Below are 18831 nucleotides of genomic sequence, written 5' to 3' on the forward strand. Positions count from 1 at the left end.
TTTTTCTCATTTAGTCCATTTGAATGAAGAATCTGGTATCATATTTGACTGTAAATTAGTTCTTTTTACCAATAAGCACTATTTCTAATGGATTTTAAAAGCTCTTACCTGGTGTTTTCCCTTTAATCTTATTAATACCTTTTGGTTCTTGTACAATTGAATGTCAGTGTCTTTTCTATCTATATATAGGTCTGTCTGAAATTATAATATGCTAAAGGCAGGAATTATGACTGTTAATGTGCTTTGTGGGGGCTATTTAGTATTGTGTGGTGATATTGACCAAGTATAATGTAAAAAATATTGATTCTCATGTTACATGCTATTATATGAATGAACATTTCTGTACTGTTGTTTATCAAAATTGTGTTAACTTTAATTCCACAATCAGCATTAAAGCATTTTGATGTTGTCTTTATGTTTCTACAAGGCTGTTACATTGTGCTTTGTTTGCCTTCCTGCTTCTTAGTCACTTATATTTTATATAACCTAAATTCTGAAATTTGGCAGTAGAAATTAAGATCTCTTCTTTTTAAAAACTTTGTGTCCATAATCTAGGAAGAAGTATTAGGACTACTTTGAGCAATGGAATGGTTTGTTTTTCTTTTATAACAGTGATTTTTATTTAATTTTCAACTAATATATTAGAGATTGCATATTGGTGAATGCCAGTATAATTTCAAGTGTAACTATGCATTTGGTTTTAGCAAGAAATGCTCAAGATGGTAAGATTATGCAATATAAGGTTTAGGTTTTAACTCTTTCATTTGTTTTCTTTTCCTCTTTTGCTCCAACTTTTCAAAATTTTGCCTTCCTATTTTTTTAACCTAACCATAATACATTAGTGTGACTATTATATTTTAGAATCCTATGGAAAATTGTCTGTAAAACTCTTCTCATGGTGATTTAAAAATTAATCATTGCAATATATAGATATAAGCAAATAAATGTTCCTAAGATAATATCAGAACTGATTTGATGCCCTTCGACTGAGTACTGTTACCATTTATGGTCTATGGTATTTCATTTAATTTAGTGTTTTTAAAAAAATCATTTTTTGAAATTATAAGTGAATTTTGTTTTCTTGGGGAATGTTTTATCTAATAAAACAATCATTTTTCTCAACTGATAGGAAAATATCTTTGGGAAGATTTTAAGACTAAACATACCTCTTTAGGAAAGTGCCGTTGTTTTCAGTTTCACATATAAGATGCTTGTCGATTTATAATGCAGTTACATCCCAGCAAACCCATCCTAAATTGGAAATATCCTAAGTCCAGAGTCTGTTTTCCACTTAATGATATTATCTTTTTTCTTTTTTTTATTGCAATAGAGTTACCAGTGTTTTTTGTTATATAGATGAATTACATAATGCTGAAGTAAGGGCTAACTAAAAGCACCTAATGATATTTTTAATTTATGATGGGTTTATGCTGATGTAAGCCCATCGCGAGTCAAGGAACCTACTGAATATGTATTGCTTTTGCACCATCATAAAGTCGAAAAATCGTAAGTCAAACCATCAGAAGGCAGGGACTATGTATATATCAATGTCTGACCACAGGATGGCAATAGTTACATTTTTGTTGACTTACAGCAATGCCATTAAATAATGTCCCATTGACATTTAATAAGTCAATAAAAATCATAAGAATAAAGGAAACCAAGGTGTTAGCTAGTAGGAGAAAGTTTTATTTAGAAATGGTTTACAACAGTTGGATTTAATACATTTGAAATTTTTTCCATTTAATTTTACATGTAATACAAAAGTTAGGAAAGACCTATGCCAGCCATGACTAAGACAAATATATAACCAGTGAAATATAAATAGAGCATTTTAAATAGAAGCCAAATCTTTCACTTAATAATTGATACATATCTCCATATTGAATATTTCTTGAAAGAATATGATTGCCATGGCAAATATAGTCCATTGTGACTTTTTTCCCATAAATTTTGTACATTTTATTTTTTTCTCTGATGAAACTCTGAGACATTGCCAAATGTTTCAGAAAATAGGAGACTTAAAGTGCCAAAATAATCCTATAGTGCTCTGAGGACTTTGGGTGACCTTGAAGGAATTCAATCCTGTCGTACACAGAGGCCTTGACGATAATGACAGAAATTCACCGTATCACAAGGGAATCAAAACCCACATCTTTTCTAGCAGATAAATGCTTCTAAGAATACTTGAACCCTGAATTATGGCAATTTCGGGAGGAAGTAACATATATTTCACTTCGAAATATGTAGTGGTTTAATATGTGTATACAAAGAAATCAAGCAGTTTACTAGCAGTAGCAGCTCTTTCAATGATCATCCATTAAAAATTAACTCAAGAATAGAAGAACTTATAGTAGATTCCAGCACTGTGCTGCTGGGAAATCTGTGAAATCCTTAGGTTTTTTCCTCTCTTGATTATTACTTTCAGATTTTGATACAAAAGAGAAGTATTGATTGTTCTGACAGATGATATCTTTGGAGGCTAAGAGTAAAACCCTTTCACTTAGTATTGAATGCATTGGTACTATTTTTGAACACATGATACCATTTATCTGATTCTATGTACTGATTAGTATGTCTAACAGTTTTATAGTGAAAGCAACTTTTTAAAAAAGTGATTTTAATGAGTCATTTCTATTTTTTTTCCTTTTACTGTGCCAGTTAACTTTTACTTTTACTGAACCTTTGCCATGCAAGTTAACTTTCTTCAATGCAAATGAGAGACTAGTTCTAAATCCATTTATTTGTGATGAAGCCACAATTAAATTCTATAAAGTGATGTATTAAAATGGTCCACTTTTTAAAAAATAATTCTTATTTTAAAATATTAGGAGATACAGTGTTCTTGTTGTATGGATAAATTGCATAATGCTGAAGTCAGGGCTTTTAGTTTGCTCTTCACCAGAATAGAGTACATTGTACCCAATAGGTAAGTTTTTATCCCTCACCCCCTTCCCACTCTCCCTAAAATAGTACAGTTTGTTTTTTTTTTAAGTGGGGGAAAAATAGTACACTTTTAAAAAATACTTTCTTCCTTTAGTTTTTCTCTTCACATTTTAAGACCATCATAATAAATAATAATTAGAAAGTCAAACATGCTATATACTACTGTCAATCACTGGGGAAAAATTAGATCATATATTTTATGGTTAAATGCTAGGACAGATTGGGTTGTCAGAGTTGCTTGAAAACCACAGCATTCTTCAGTTTTCTTATTTGGGTATTATATATGTTGCTCAGGAAATATGTATCAAAGTGCTAAAAGTAATAGATGTAATTGCCATAATTTGTCAAAATCAGTTTGCATTTTTATGGGACATATACTTACAGAATCACAAATGTTTCTTTTTGGCATTGTCCTGAATTTAATTCCTAGCCACTTTAGTACCCTTTATACCTCACATACTGTGACTTTAAATATGTAAGAATTAGGAAATTCAAAGCTTATGTATATTTAAAAGCTATTTCTGACCATGTGTGCCAATGAAATTTTTGTTTTTTAGTAAAGTGGTAAAATTTTTGCATCTGTATTTAAAATATGGCTAAATTACAATTGCTATCAGAATTATAAGTGATCTTAATAATTTCAAAACCATAGTTAGAAGTGTTTTAAGGTTTTCAAAATCTTAATATGAATAGTGATTTCAAAACCATATCTGTGGATCTTGGATAGGGAGGGGATGGGGGACAGACTAATAAGTTTGCCAAAAATCTGTGAATCCAAATGTATAGCAAACATTGTCTGAATAAATGTCTTCCACAAATCCATACTATTATTGATTAACAAAAGAGAAATTCATTGTGAAATGTTCCTGAATTTGAGAGTTTTGTTTCTACCTAAGATGAGGAAAGTAGAAAGAGTGTCACTTCCACCAAACTATAATAAAATGTCAGAAAAACTACACAATCATAATATTACTTGAACCCATAAGAGAACTTGTGTCACAGAGCAACTAAGTAGCCCAAAGTCTGAGGAAAGACAGACTCCTCCAAAAAGAGGTGGGACATAAGCACTGTCCCCCTTTGCCAGAGCACAGTCACAGGAAGAGATGCTAGTCACCAATCAAGCATATGAGAAATATTTGGCTAAACTTTTAAACAGGTTGCTAAATGCCAAGTATAGAACCATTGGTAGTCACAGATATAATGGGAGTTCACACCTACCTGTAGGCTTCTTTTCTGCAGACCTCTAGGGAAAGATTGGCGGGGGCAGGCAAAAAGCTGGAGAGAGTCTCCTTCACTGGTACAGACCTGGAAGAGAGGAGTGGCTGTCACTGCCAGAAAGGCAAGATGCCCCATTTTGACCCTTCTCCTGTAAGAACAAAAGCCTTAGGCCACTGAGGAAGGGTCAGCACATCTGTCACCTCCAGGGTATAGGTGAAAACCCACTGTGGCTGGGGGAAGGGTAAAGAAAAAGAGGGGGAGAGGAAGGAAATAGTCTTGGTCCCACATTCTTTTATCAATACCATTAGAAACCTCTTACTGCTGGGAGAGGGCTGGGAAACTCTCCTACACAAAACTTGCCAAAGGGATAAGGCAGAATGAAAATGTCAGTTCTCTCCAAATTGATCTATAAATTCGGTACAATCTCAATGAAAACTCTAGCAAGATTTCTTGGGTAGAAATTGACAAGCTGAATCAAACTCATAGGAAATTCCGAGGACCTAGAGTAGCCAAAATAGCTTTGAAAAAGAAAAATAAAGCCGGGAGATTTACACTATATGACTCTAAAACTTATTACAAAGCCATAATAATCAAGACAATGTGATATTGGGATAAAGATTAACAAACAGGTCAAAGGAATAGAATAGAGAATTCAAAAACAGTCCACACATTTATGATCAAGTGATTTTTACAAATGGCATGGACAATTTAATGGAGACAGGATAATCTTTTCAACAAATGGTGTTGGGACAAAGGTCATACATATACAAAAAAATGAGCCTTGATCCATGTTTCACAAACATATACAAAAATAAGCTCAAAATTGGATCATAGATCTAAATGTAAAGCCTAAAACTACAAAACGAATAGAAGAAAATATAGGAGAAGATCTTTGTGAACTTAGGTTGGACAAAGATTTCTAAGATACTGCAGAAAAATCATAATTCAATAATTCATAAAAGAAAATATTGATAATTGGACTTAATCAGAGTAAAAATTTTGGTTCTTCGAAAGACAGTGTTAAGTGAATGAAAAAGACAAATCACAGACTGGAAGAAAATATTTGCAAATTCACTTTCTGATAAAGAAGTTGTATCCAGAATATACTTTAAAAACTTAAAAACCTCATTGGTAGGAAACAACCCAATTTAAAAAATGAGTAAAAGATTTGAACAGATACTTCACCAAAAAACATATATGGATGACAAATAATCACATGGGGAGATGTTCAACATCATTAGTTACTGGGGAGATGCAAATTAAAAATTAGATACCACTCAATACCCATTAGGTTTACTGACATCAAAGAAACAGTTGATGAGGATGTGGAGCAACTCTAATTCTGATACATTGCTGGTGGGAATGGAAAATGTGACAGCCACCTGGGAAAAAATTTGGCAGTTTCTTATTAAATCAAATAGAAATTTACCATATGATCCACTCAAGAAAAATGAAAACTATGTTCACACAAAACCTGTACCCAAATGTTTTTAGCAGTTTCATTCATAATTATCCCAAATTGGAATCAACCAAAATGTCCTTTAACAAGTAAATGAATAAACAACCTGTAGTTACATCCATCCATCCGTTGAATAGTACTCAGCAATTAAAAGAAATGAACTACTGATACACACACAATAGCACAGATGAATTTCACCTGCATTATACGAAGTGAAAGAAGCTAAATTCAAAAGACTACGTACTGTATGATTCCGTTTATATAATACCTTGGAAAAGGCAAAACTATAGACAAGGAGGAAAGTTTAATTATAAATGGCAAGAGAGAACTTTTTGGGATGTGGAAATGTTCTATATCTTGATGGGGTGGTAGTTACATAACTATGGATTTACAAGGATTAATCTTGCTGGTTATAAATTATAGTTCAATAAAACATAAATATTACTGAGTTTGTGAAACTTCTTTTTCTCATGAATCTTCTTAATTAACTTGTACTAAAAGTTCATTATTTGGGAAGGTATGAAAGGTTTGTTGTTAAAAGGTATATAAATGTGACACTGAGTATATTACATTTATTTAGTCTTACATCTTTTTCTTATATTTAACTTTTAGGAGGAGATAGTTTGCTATATTATTAAAATATATTATATCTTCAATATAATGTAAATTGGATTTTTAGGTGTTTATTTCAAAATACATTCCATTCAAACTAAAAGTCTGAAACAGTTTTGTTTTGTATTTAATGGCTAACTAGAAACAAAGAAAAAGTGGTATCATATATGCTAATGAATCTATAGTGCTCAGTGAAAATATTGTTGTTTAAAAAAATTTTTTTTAGGTTTCAAAAAGAAAGAACTGTCAGCTCAAAAATGTATGGTTTTTCATGACACATCCAGTGTAATGTGTAATCAGCCCAGTTCAATTCAATAAACATTATGTGAACACTCTACACTTCTAAGCCTCGATGCCATTGTGCATTATCTTCCTTCCACCCAGCATTTCCTTCTCTCCCCACTTTCATCTGCCTACAAACTATTTATTCTTCAACATTCAAGTCCATCTTGCTGAGTCCTTACTGAACCTCCAATTGAAAATATCTTATTCATTTTAACCCACCCTCTCCCTCTAGTTTTTTTCTTCCCTGAACATAATCATAATCTTAATAATAGTTTCCATTTACTAAAGGCTTGCTAGGCCTACTGTATGTTATTATTTCATTTATTCCTTACAATATCATGCCATGCAGGTAGTATTATTCTTATTTGATAAGAGAAGGATAAGGTTCATGAAGGTTAACTAATTTCTCCAAAGCACATAATTTAGAAAATGAAGACCTGGAATTCAAGCCCATATCTACCTGATTTCCTTGTTTTATACCATTATTGAATTTGCATGTAATGAATATTTATTGTATAACTTAACAGCTTGTTGGCAAGAGCTACCTTTATAATCTGTGTATTCCCCAAACTGATTATTTAAAATTTCAGAGAAAATGATATATGAGATAGTTTTGTGATTTGTTTCTTTGTTAAGATACATTATCTTGTTTGTTACTTAAGAGAGCTTGTTTCTCAATGTAGCACTGTGCCTGGAACACAGTTGGTGAACAGTGGCGTTCATTGAATTGAATTTGATGATTACATCATTTGCCAGTGACCTCAAACAACATTTAATTCTGTTATTTAGTAATAAAATAGAAAGAAGGGAAGAGAGAAAATAAGAATATTTCATTATAATGATTTTTCAGTTACTGACCCTTTTGAATGTAGACAGTGATGCAAACAACCACAGTGGAATCATCTGAAGTCATTTTTACTTGCTTTTCTAAAAGATTGATTTCTATTATAGTATTAATATAAATTTTGAGGACATATTCGTTGAACAGAGGGTAGGGGCAGCCAAGAATATGCCCACAGTGGGGAAAGTTAAATCAGGTTATATAGTATTAGTCTGTGGGCAATCTTTTTGAACTTTAGATGACAGAGAAAAATAATATAGGCATTCATTCACTCATTTTTTTAAAAATCGAGATATAATTCACATACCATAAAATTCTCCCTTTTAAAGTGTGCAACTCAGTGGTTTTTAGTATATTTAGAAAGTTGCTGAACCATCACCACTCTCTAATTCCCAAATATTTTCTTCACCCTAAAAAGAAACCTCATACCCATTAGTAGTTATTCTCCATTCTCCCTGGCCCCCAGTCCCTGGCAACCACCACTAATCTACTTTCTGCCTCTATGGATTTGCCTATGCTGGACATTTCATGTAAGTGGAATCATATGGTGTGTGGCTTTTGTGTTTGGCCTTTTTCACTTACTATAATGTTTTCAAGGTCCATTCATGTTGTAGCATGTATCATTACTTTATTCCTTTTTATGGTTGAATAATATTCTATTGTACATTCATTCTTAGGTCAACCTTTTTTAGCATCCCTGTTGTACAAAGTACTATAGAAGGTGCTGTGGATCTACAGAAAGGGATTAGACAAAATCATCTGCTCTTAAGGGATAAAAAGAAGAAAGGGGTAGTTGAGAAGAATAATTTCTTTAAAACACTGCATCTCAGAAACAATTTGTTAGAGTACTATTAAATATGAAAAGACAAACATCTTTATATAATCATACTGTCAAATTGTTACTTTTTTCAAATAGTGCTGAAAAAATAAACACGTGGCAGCAAGTGTGTTAGGTCAACTTGCAGATTGTTTTTATGTATATACATTTCTTACATTTTATGCGAGGATGTTTGTATAGAGGTGAGGGCATGATCCATATGAGAAAAGACATTTCTCTGGCACATTAATGGATTTTTAAACGTGGGTGATTATTTCAACTGTTTGTTCCTACATGAAGGGATTTACACCTTTGATTTTAGAGACAGAATATATATATATAGAGAGAGAATTATATAATTAAGCAGACAAATATGTATAACTGAGGATGGTCCCTCTGAGCAAAATGCATGAAGGATTGACATGGAAAATCTATTAAATAAGATACTGAATATTATTCAAGGATTTCTATAACATTTTTACTTGGTGCTAAAAATAATTTCCATTTTAATGTAGAAGTATTTTCATTTTGGAAATTATTTAATTTTCTTTTTGTGGAATTAATTTTACACTGTATATAGGGAGCTTGAATTTTTCTGAAGTCTATCTGACATTAAACACATCTCACCAAAACCATATACCAGGACTGTTTTGAAGACTCGCCAACATTCCAAAAACGTCTTTAACCCTTTCATTGTTCTTAGCCAAATTTCCTGAACCTGGACTTTAAAGTTTTCATTATTAATACAATTTTTAAAATATAAATCAAATCGATGTGTAATATAATTTAAACTACTAGATCAATTATTAGCCTTTTTATTTAACAGCCATTAAAAGATAATTTAACCTTATAAAATATTCACGGAGGTAAATGTAGATTTGCCAAAAATCTTTATATTTTGATATTAATGAGGTAAATACTTAAGACTTGGGAACAGAGGAACCATATCCAGTTCAACAGAACCAAAGGTCATAATTATGATTAGTGGTAGGATCTGATCATCTAGTCCAGTATTATTTTTATTATACAACACTGCGCTCCAAATAAAATTAACAATTACAAGTTAATATATTATAAATACTATTTTTCTTTTTTTTTGGAGACAGAGTCTCGCTCTTTTGCCCTGGCTAGAGTGCCGTGGCATCAGCTTAGCTCACAGCAACCTCAAACTCCTGGGCTTAAGCAATCATTCTGCCTCAGCCTCCTGAGTAGCTGGGGCTACAGGCATGTGCCACCATACCTGGCTAATTTTTTCCATATATTTTTAGTTGTCCAGATAATTTCTTTCTATTTTTTAGTAGAGACGGGGGTCTCGCTCTTGCTCAGGCTGGTCTCAAACTCCTGACCTCGAGCGATCCTCCTGCCTCGGCCTCCCAGAGTGCTAGGATTACAGGCATGAGCCACCACGCCCGGCCTAAATACTATTTTTTTAATCAACATAATAACCATTTACTTAAATTTTTTAGTGATTTTAGTTTTATACACTTTTTTTTTTTAAGACAGGGTCTTGCTTTATTACCCAGGCTAGAGTGCAGTGGCATCATCACAGCCCACTGCAACCTCAAACTTCTGGGCTCAAGTAATCCTCCTGCCTCAGCCTTCCCAGTAGCTGGAACTACAGGCATGTGCCACCACTCAGCTAATTTTTCTATTTTTTGGAGAGATGGGGTCTTGCTATGTTGCTCAGGCTGGTCTCAAACTCCTGGCCTCAAGCGATCCTCCTGCTTCAGCCTCTCAAAGTGATAGATTACAGGCTTGAACCACTATGCCTGGCCAGTTTTATATAAATAAAATAAAAATTAGGTAGACTGTTTTAACAAAGATAACAGTAGATTATTCCACTAACCCAGTTATATGCTTTTTGTTCATATGCTGGCAATAAAAGAGAAACTTGATTATTTCAATTCAAAATAAATTAGAACAGAGAAGTAATATAGACTTACTATACTTGTAGGATGAACCCACTTCTGGATTGTTTGTTAGTTTCTAATATAGTGTTGCGCAAACTTTAACAGACGTAAAAATCTCCTGGAGTACTTATTTAAAATGTAGATCCCAGAATCTGATTGTTTGCCTGAGGTGGGCCCTGGGAATATGAATATTAAACTAGTACTCTTAACGATTTGGATGCAGAAGAGGAAGGACCACCCTTTGAGAAACACTGCTTAATGACTCCAATTGTTTTTGGTGACTTCTGTTCTTCTACTGTAGAATTGGAGGTGCTGCAGCACAGAGCATGCACTCTGGAGTCAGATAGCCTGGGTTCAAATCGTAGCTCCAGTATTCACTGGAGCTTGGGCAAGATAACTTCTTTGTGCTTGTCTTATCTGTAATATAATACCTACTTCATTAGGTTGATATGGTAGTTAAAGACAAAAAATGTGTTGATATGTTTTAATATATGTCTGACGTATATTAAGAACTATGAAAAGTATTAGTTATTATCAGCATGACTGTCTCTAGGAAATCTCTCCTTTTTAAATACTCATCTTTTAATCAGGTCTCCTTTAACAGGTAAAAATTGAACCTGTATTAGTCCTGAGCTTTAAAGATGTTGGCAGGAAAATGCTAGAGATGGTACATGTTCAGTATAGTGTTAGGGACATAAATTGACTGTCAACAATTTTTTTCTTCTTCAGTGAATATATTTAAGATATAAGTAATATAAGATATGTATGTCTTATAATATTTATACATATATACACCTTAGATTTTTCTATGTAATTCTCCATTAATTTGCATGTTGGACAGCTAAATATAGTGAAGGTTATTAACCAGGGTGATTTCTAATCTATAATTCATCTATTAATAGGTGAGGACTTCAGTCAAGTGCATTCTATCAACAGTTCTCTATTTTTAAATCCAAAAGAGAAGTTGATAACTCAAGAGCTCAACAATTATGTATAAACTGTGGCATCCTGATTAAAAGTACATGTTAAGACTAGGGCAGTATGGGTACCCATGAAGGCATTAAAAAAATATTAAATTTCTTAGGGAAAAAACCCACTGAAACTCTAATGAGAAAAGGCAATACAATTTCATTGTCATCACTAATAATCTTCCTCATATGTTCTTAAAAAAACATATTTTTCTTTTTTTGTGCATACATATTTTATTTTGTTATATAGAAAATTAATGCTTAATTTGATTAAAGTTTCTTGTCCATAATATTTTGCTTTTTACTATTATTATCACTATTATTGTTGATGTTATATAGAATAAGATTTTATTTATGTAAAATGCCCCAAATTTTTGCCTTTGGGCCCAGCTTTTTCCCCACCTCCACTCCATCCACAGGTCTAAACATCATCTAGGTAAGCTTAACACTGGTAGCTTTATAAGAAATCATTGCAATTTTTTTAAGTAGGAAAAATCTTCTAAGATTTCACTTTACTGCATAAAACAGATAACAAATGCCATATTTCTTTCCATGTAATTCATATGTAAAACATGTAAAAACATGTTATTCAAGCCTAATTTTAGCTCCTAGAAGATATGTCATACCAAAGCAAACCTGTGATGATTTAGAAATGAAATGCAAATGAGAGTGACAGACAGAGGAGGTAAGAGAGACAAATTAAAATTTGAACTTAGGAATATGAAATCTCCTAGGCATGTTGTATTGATTTTCGAATGGTGTTTATGACACCTGTTTATAAAGAAGAGCGTCTAGGGATTGTCTTTAAACAGTTCTCATTGCTTACAGTATGTAGCCTTAGGAAAATTCAAGTTACTTCCTCTCCTGTTTGCCTTTCCTACATAGGGCCATCTCCTTTAAGGAGTAGAAGAGATGAAGACTTGGATCTATATGATACTGTTCATAAGCAATAGGATACTAATTAGCCGGGACTGAGTTTTCTAAGATGGCTTTTTATTGCTTTTCATCCTGCCTGGCTTTTCTTTTCTCCTGGGAAACCTCAGTTTTTAGAAGAACCTTTATGCTGGGGAATAATAAGCAGCTTTACTCCTTGCAATATGTAGGTATAGCTGTCTTATTCGGGATACAGCTTTCTTTTCTCTTTCTTCCTCTAATTGATCTGGCTGGTTTAGTTAACAGAACAAGAAAGCAGATCTTTGGAGGCAAATAGTGCATCAGTTAAATGGAGCCACTTCATTCATATATTCTTTCTCCCACCTGTACTGAGACCTTCATTCACTTAGTCCTTATTCTTCTTGGCTAGCTGTTCCTGGGGCCCCATGTCATGCCTGACCTACATAGTTACTCATTTAAGTACTCTTTTCACCATCCAAGACTTCCATGTCTTCTTGTTCTACACTAATCCACATTCTGTGTTTCTCCTAATTTCAAGGTCTCTGATTTTGTTCCTGCTGGAATGAAGATGCAATTCGTGCAATTATAACCAGTTAGCAAACTATGGTGTAGAGTTTGAACTGGACTTTTGCCTTTCCCCAGTAATTTTTTTATTTCATACTGATCTTAGCTTCCAAATAGCACTTACTCCAGTCCTTCTCCCCACACCCCTGATCTCAACTTTATTCCTTCAATTCTCTTTTAATATATGCTTTTGTAAAGTCTACTCTTTCATAGGTGAGTATTTATAGCTACTCTAGCTCCAACTTCTTAGGGTTCTATGTTAATCTTTTGATTTTTTTCTTTTTGGCTTGAAAAGTTAGTTGTGCTTTTTTCCTCTATAAAGGTAACCTTTCTACCTGCAGCCTTGATCACGTCTCATTTCTACCCTTGACATAGGTAGAAGGAGAAAGATGCAGTCCTGACAGAAGAAAAGAATAAGTACAGAGAAAGGCAAGGAGAGAATAGAAAGCAGGGAAATGTGGGGGCAAATAAGATGAAGAGGAGGGAGGAAAGAACAGGAAATGAGGGATGAAGCTCAGGGGAGAAAGGAGAAAAACAAATGGGGGAAAGGGACTGAGAATGGAATAAACAGAATCACTTATTCTTATCTGCAGAATGAGATGGGATAGGGCTTGATAATTCTTAAGGTCACTTGTAACTGTACACACTTCGTAGTTCTAGTCCTTCTCAACCTCTCAGCCCGTACACTTGACAGTATCTCCTGTGTCTTATATCATACCTTTTATGATGATTTTTTTTACAGCCTGCATCTAGAGAGTAAGGCTCTAAATTCCTTAGAGACAGGGGCCTTGTTTCATTCATCTCTGAGGAAAATGTTGAGAAAAACTTTTAACAAATGTTTAACAGAATTGATTCATTGATGACTGATGCATTTATGCTTAGTCCCTCTTTTATAAGACTTAAATAAGGTGTTTTCTTATTTTTTCCCTTTCCTAGTTTTTACATGGGAATTCAGTTTATGATAACATAAGCACAAACCAATTTCTTGGATTTGATGATTAAGTTTAGTCAAAAGGATTAGTTATCCAGCACTGTTGCACAAACTAATTTTGACTTTTAAAAAAAGTGTTTGTGGGCCGGGCGCGGTGGCTCACGCCTGTAATCCTAGCACTCTGGGAGGCCGAGGCGGGTGGATCGCTCAAGGTCAGGAGTTCGAGACCAGCCTGAGCAAGAGCGAGACCCCGTCTCTACTAAAAAAAAATAGAAAGAAATTATCTGGCCAACTAAAATATATATAGAAAAAATTAGCCGGGCATGGTGGCCCATGCCTGTAGTCCCAGCTACCCGGGAGGCTGAGGCAGTAGGATCGCTTAAGCCCAGGAGTCTGAGGTTGCTGTGAGCTAAGCTGATGCCATGGCACTCACTCTAGCCTGGGCAACAAAGCGAGACTCTGTCTCAAAAAAAAAAAAAAAAAAAAAAAAAAAGTGTTTGTGAGCATATATATATATATGTATTCAGCAGAGTACAGGGGGAAAATACCTATGGCTGGAAATACTTAAGATGGCATCGACCTACATATTAAATTGTTACTCCATGTCTGTTTCTCTGGTTTACTTCAGAATTACGTTGCATGAGATGACAGATCTAATGGAACAGGAAAGGTGTCTTTAAGTGTTCAGCCACAGCTTTTAGGATGGGAAGTGTCAGTGGGGATAATCTTGGTAATGCAGCAACTATAAATTGGGAACCCAAGTTGTGTCTCATATACCACAGTCATTTTCACAGTTCCACAGATATTATAGATGTCTTTTCTTTTAAGAAATCTAATTATTATTTTTTATTATAAAAGCAAAATAAAACAGGATCACTTAATTATAAAATAAATTATTAAATGTGTGCAGGACAAATTCTATGTAAATACATCTCATTATTTACAGAGTCTCCCCATGGGCTCCTTATCCATGACCAAGACTGGTGATTATAAATTTAAGACTTTCTTGGGTGTGTTTTTAAATTGGTAGTAAATTCAGAGGCCAAAGTTGTGCTTGGGTTTCCAATAGCAGACACATAATTAATTGTGAATTATTTTAAGCTAGAATGCTATTTACTCTTTGTTAAAATAGTAATATAAATTTCTCTGTTGTGGAATGCATCCCAACAAAAGTCTTTAAGTGAAATGTTATTGCCAAAAAGTATTTTAAAATCTAATTGTTAGTCTTTATTTAACTTGTCAGAATAGGTACTTTTTTGTGTGATGAGTCTCACTCATACAGTCAGGTTATAGAAAACATGCCCTTTTTTTTGTGAATAGAATTGCAATAATACTGTACCACTTAATGAAGTCAGAAAAAATAGGTAGAAATGTGGTTCCACTGGAAGCCTTGTGATTATTGCCTTTTATGTCATTCTGCCTACATTCACATAAATCAGGACTTAGGAAGTCCTGGAAATAGTATGTTGGATATTTTCTAATTACTGTGTCAGCATGATCAATCATTTTCTAAATTTCCCAGTTTCCTGAAATAGTTTAGCCTATGTTCATAGCACTTTACAGGAAACAGCACAAAATTAGTTTCTATGTCCCCATGTATTTCTCTTGGTGTCACAAAAGTATATGTTGGATAAATGAAATATTTGTCTGTGGCAAAATGGTCTGTACACCAAACTACAATTAATGAACACAAGAATTGGAAATCAAAACTTTGTTTAGTCTAAGGAAAAACAATTCTTTAAACTGTAACCACATGGCTGCTTCTTGTTTGTGTCAACGCTGGGTGACTGTTACTGTCTTCTGTGAATTCTCTGGGGCAGGGGCCTGACTTTGTTGAATGAGCCAATTGTTTTCCTTTGTGTTGCCCATCTAGTAAGTTCCCATCTGGTTTGTATCAGACTGTTTTCACAGCCAACAACTGCTGCCTTCTCTATATCCTGACACTTCGGGGCCCCATGCTATCAAAGCACTGCTGCGATGGCCTTGCTGGCAGGGCCTATACAGCTGTGCCTCACAGCTTGGAACTATTACCCAGAGTAGTGGTAACGTAGAACTTGGACTGGCCCTTATTCCCATTGGTGTCGTGTGTACAGTCAGCAGAAACCCACCCTCTCCTTTCCTCCCCCTTGCCCTGAAACTTACTATTCAACTTCTAAATCTTTAAAGTTCTTATTTTAGGATATAGAATGGTGTTGTTCTTATTTTCTGGTGGCTTCCTGTGTTTGAAAGCTCATTTTTCATTCTTCCACTCTTTTAAAAGTTACCAGGTCTAGCCTTGGGGAAGTGAACTGGTCACTATGTCACATTTAATTTTTATTTCCAAATTGAGTTAGGGATGGCGAGATACGGCAAAACCCACTGTAAAGGCTACACAGATAATACAATGTATTTTTAGTGATAATCACAGGCCATAATTTGAGAGAATTTTTCATATTTAGGATGGATTTCCATCTCAGAAAATAGGTTTTCTGTCTGTAGATTACAAAGGCACTTAGTTTCAGACTGCTTAGTAAATATTAGGAAGTTACTTTGCCTTCAGCTCTGTTAGTTATCAAATGTCATTTATAAGGTTATTATAATAGTGACCTTCTCTAACAATCTGTGGCATAGTGTAATATAGTTGAATTAGAATTATGGAAGTTATTGTTGAGTAAGAGTTATAGTTGAGTGTAAGTGTAGTTATGATATTATTGCTTTATAGACATAAACTGAAACAGCGAACTTTTACCAAAAAAAGGACTAAATGTGCATTTATATAAGGTATTAAGATTTTAGAAATGCTTTCAGGATTAGTTAAAATTGGATTAGACTTTGTGCTTTCATTTAAATCAAATGGTTAATTATCATAAAGTATTTTAGGTAGTAAGCCTTGTGAGAGTTAAACTACAGCCACAACAACAAAAACTTACCTTCTACTTCTGAATAATTTTAGCTCACTGGTATTCAAGATTTTAAGAAAAATAATATAGAAGGGGACCGGATGCAGTGGTCCACGCCTGTAATCCTAGCACTCTGGGAGGCCAAGGCAGGAGGATTGCTTGAGCTCAGGTGTTCGGGACCAGCCTGAGCAAGAGTGAGACCTGGTCTCTACTAAACATAGAAAAATTAGTTGGGTATCGTGGTGCACACCTGTAGTCCCAGCTACTTGGGACACTGAGGCAGGAGGATCGCTTGAGCCCAGCAGTTTGATGTTGCAGTGAGCTATGATGATGCCACTGCACTCTACCCAGGGCGAAAGAGTGAGACTCTTTTAAAAAAAAAAAAAAGAAAAGAAAGAAAAGAAAAATAACATAAAAGGAGGGAATTTATCTTTGTAGTCATCAGTATGGCCTACGGCTTAGCAATAACTATTCACTTGATGCTAAACTAATAAGGTTAGTAAGGCTATTTCATCATTGGAAAAAAGCTTAAAACTACAAAATTATCACCTTTTAGTTGCTGAAACTAACCCATCAGATTTTTTCAATTTTAACTTTTTCTGGAAGAATGATATGCATACAGAAAAGCATACATATCATAATTGTACAGCTCAAAGAATTTTTATAAATGGAGCACACTTGTGCAACCAGTAGCCAGCTCAAGAAAGAGAACACTGCCGGCACCGCCAAAGACCCTCATGGTCCCTTTCAGCCACAGTTCCAACCCCACAAGTGTAAAACCACTATTCTGACTTCTTACAGCCTAGATTAGTTTTCTTGATTTGTACTTCACATAACTTAAATCATATGGCATATATGGCTTGTTCCTCGAGGCAAACCTATTGTAATTTTTAAGATTCTTTGCACTTTTAAACCATTGTGTCATGCTTTTATAAAGAATTATCTGAGACAAATTTGTTTTAGTAGCTGTTTCACAGGCTGTTCGACCAACAGGAAGTGCGTTGTAGATAAAATTGTCTATTAAAACAGAGTCGCTCAGTTCTCAACCGAATTTTAATGCTGGAATGTCTCTCCAGACATTCCTGCCCCTAAAAGGCAGGCACACTCTCTGTCATAACACCACACAGCACTCCATGCAAGTACTTAAATGCCTTTTAACGAGCTTTAATAATTAAATTTACATTATTCAAATAAATTGTCGTCTGCATTCAGGATAGCTGAGTCATCATTTTCTTGATAATTTCTTGGCAGTTGGATATACACTGTTATGCTGCCAAGATGCTATTTCTGAAAATGCTATTATTTGAAAGAGTTCCTATACCTACTAGATGTGTAACCAATGAGTAACTTAATTTGGAAGATCTGGCCAGATTATTTGTTTAAAATGTGCTTAACTTTTTTCTGTATATTTTCAAGTACCCTAATAATATTCCTGTTTTTTTTTTTTTTCCAAAATGAACTCACTTTAGTATTAAAATGCAGCTATTCTGAATGTTACTAATTTTAGATGTCTCCTTATTAGATTTTGTTTTAAATTCTGGGCATCATCCATTTAAAAATTTATGTTTTGTTATGTGGGTTAAACAATTCGTGTTTGGGGGACTCTCATATTTGTAGCCTTGTTTTACAGTTAACAGCCCTACAGTACTATACACCTTTCTTAGATAATTTATAAAGAATTTATTTAAAATAATGTTATAAAGATTTATAGATTTAAATATGGCTACACCAATGATTCTTACTAAAGATAGCATTATAGAGCCAGAAATAAACTTTCAAGTCAAAAATAAAAATTTTTTAAATATACGAATACAATTATTATAAAGCCCAGATTCCTATCCTTTTAAATACAGTATTTGAAAAGCTTGTGCACTAACTACAACATGGCTTGGTTTCTTTTTTTTTTTTTTTTTTAAGACAGAGTCTCACTCTGGTGCCCAGGCTAGAGTGCCGTGGCATCAGCCTAGCTCACAGCAACCTCAAACTCCTGGGCTCAAGTGATCCTTCTGCCTCAGCCTCCCGAATAGCTGGGACTACAGGCATGCGCCACCATGCTCGGCTAATTTTTTCTATATATTTTTAGTTGTCCAGCTAATTTCTTTCTATTTTTAGTAGAGACAGGGTCTCGCTCTTGCTCAGGCTGGTCTCGAACTTCTGAGCTCAAGCCATCCTCCTGCCCCGGCCTCCCAGAGTGCTAGGATTACAGGCGTGAGCCACCGCGCCTGGCCTGCTTACTTTCAATTGGCACCATATAGCCACAAGATTTTGAATGACTATTTAAAATGAAAAGGTAAATATTGACGTAAGGTGTTTGGAAGAAGCACAGTACATACAAGTATTTCAATCCCAATACCCCCACGTGCCTTCATTTAAACCTTTTTCAGTAGCATCCCCGCTTTCCCAGCCTAGGAGTCTTATTTCCAAAGCTAAGATCACTTATTCTTTATTTTGTGGTATCTTCAAACATTTAAATAAAAGCTAACAAATCTGCTTTTTGTGGTAGAGGT

At 34.3% G+C, this 18831-nt stretch overlaps 1 protein-coding gene across 4 annotated transcripts in view; it reads left to right on the plus strand.

Annotated features, from left to right (window-relative positions):
* The window catches only part of KIAA0586 (KIAA0586 ortholog), a 104751-nt gene that overhangs the window by 74453 nt on the left and 11467 nt on the right, over positions 1-18831 (plus strand). The gene's annotated exons all lie outside the window — the stretch shown is intronic.

Source organism: Eulemur rufifrons, chromosome 2 (genome assembly GCF_041146395.1).
Source record: "Eulemur rufifrons isolate Redbay chromosome 2, OSU_ERuf_1, whole genome shotgun sequence".
Classification (NCBI taxonomy): domain Eukaryota; kingdom Metazoa; phylum Chordata; class Mammalia; order Primates; family Lemuridae; genus Eulemur; species Eulemur rufifrons.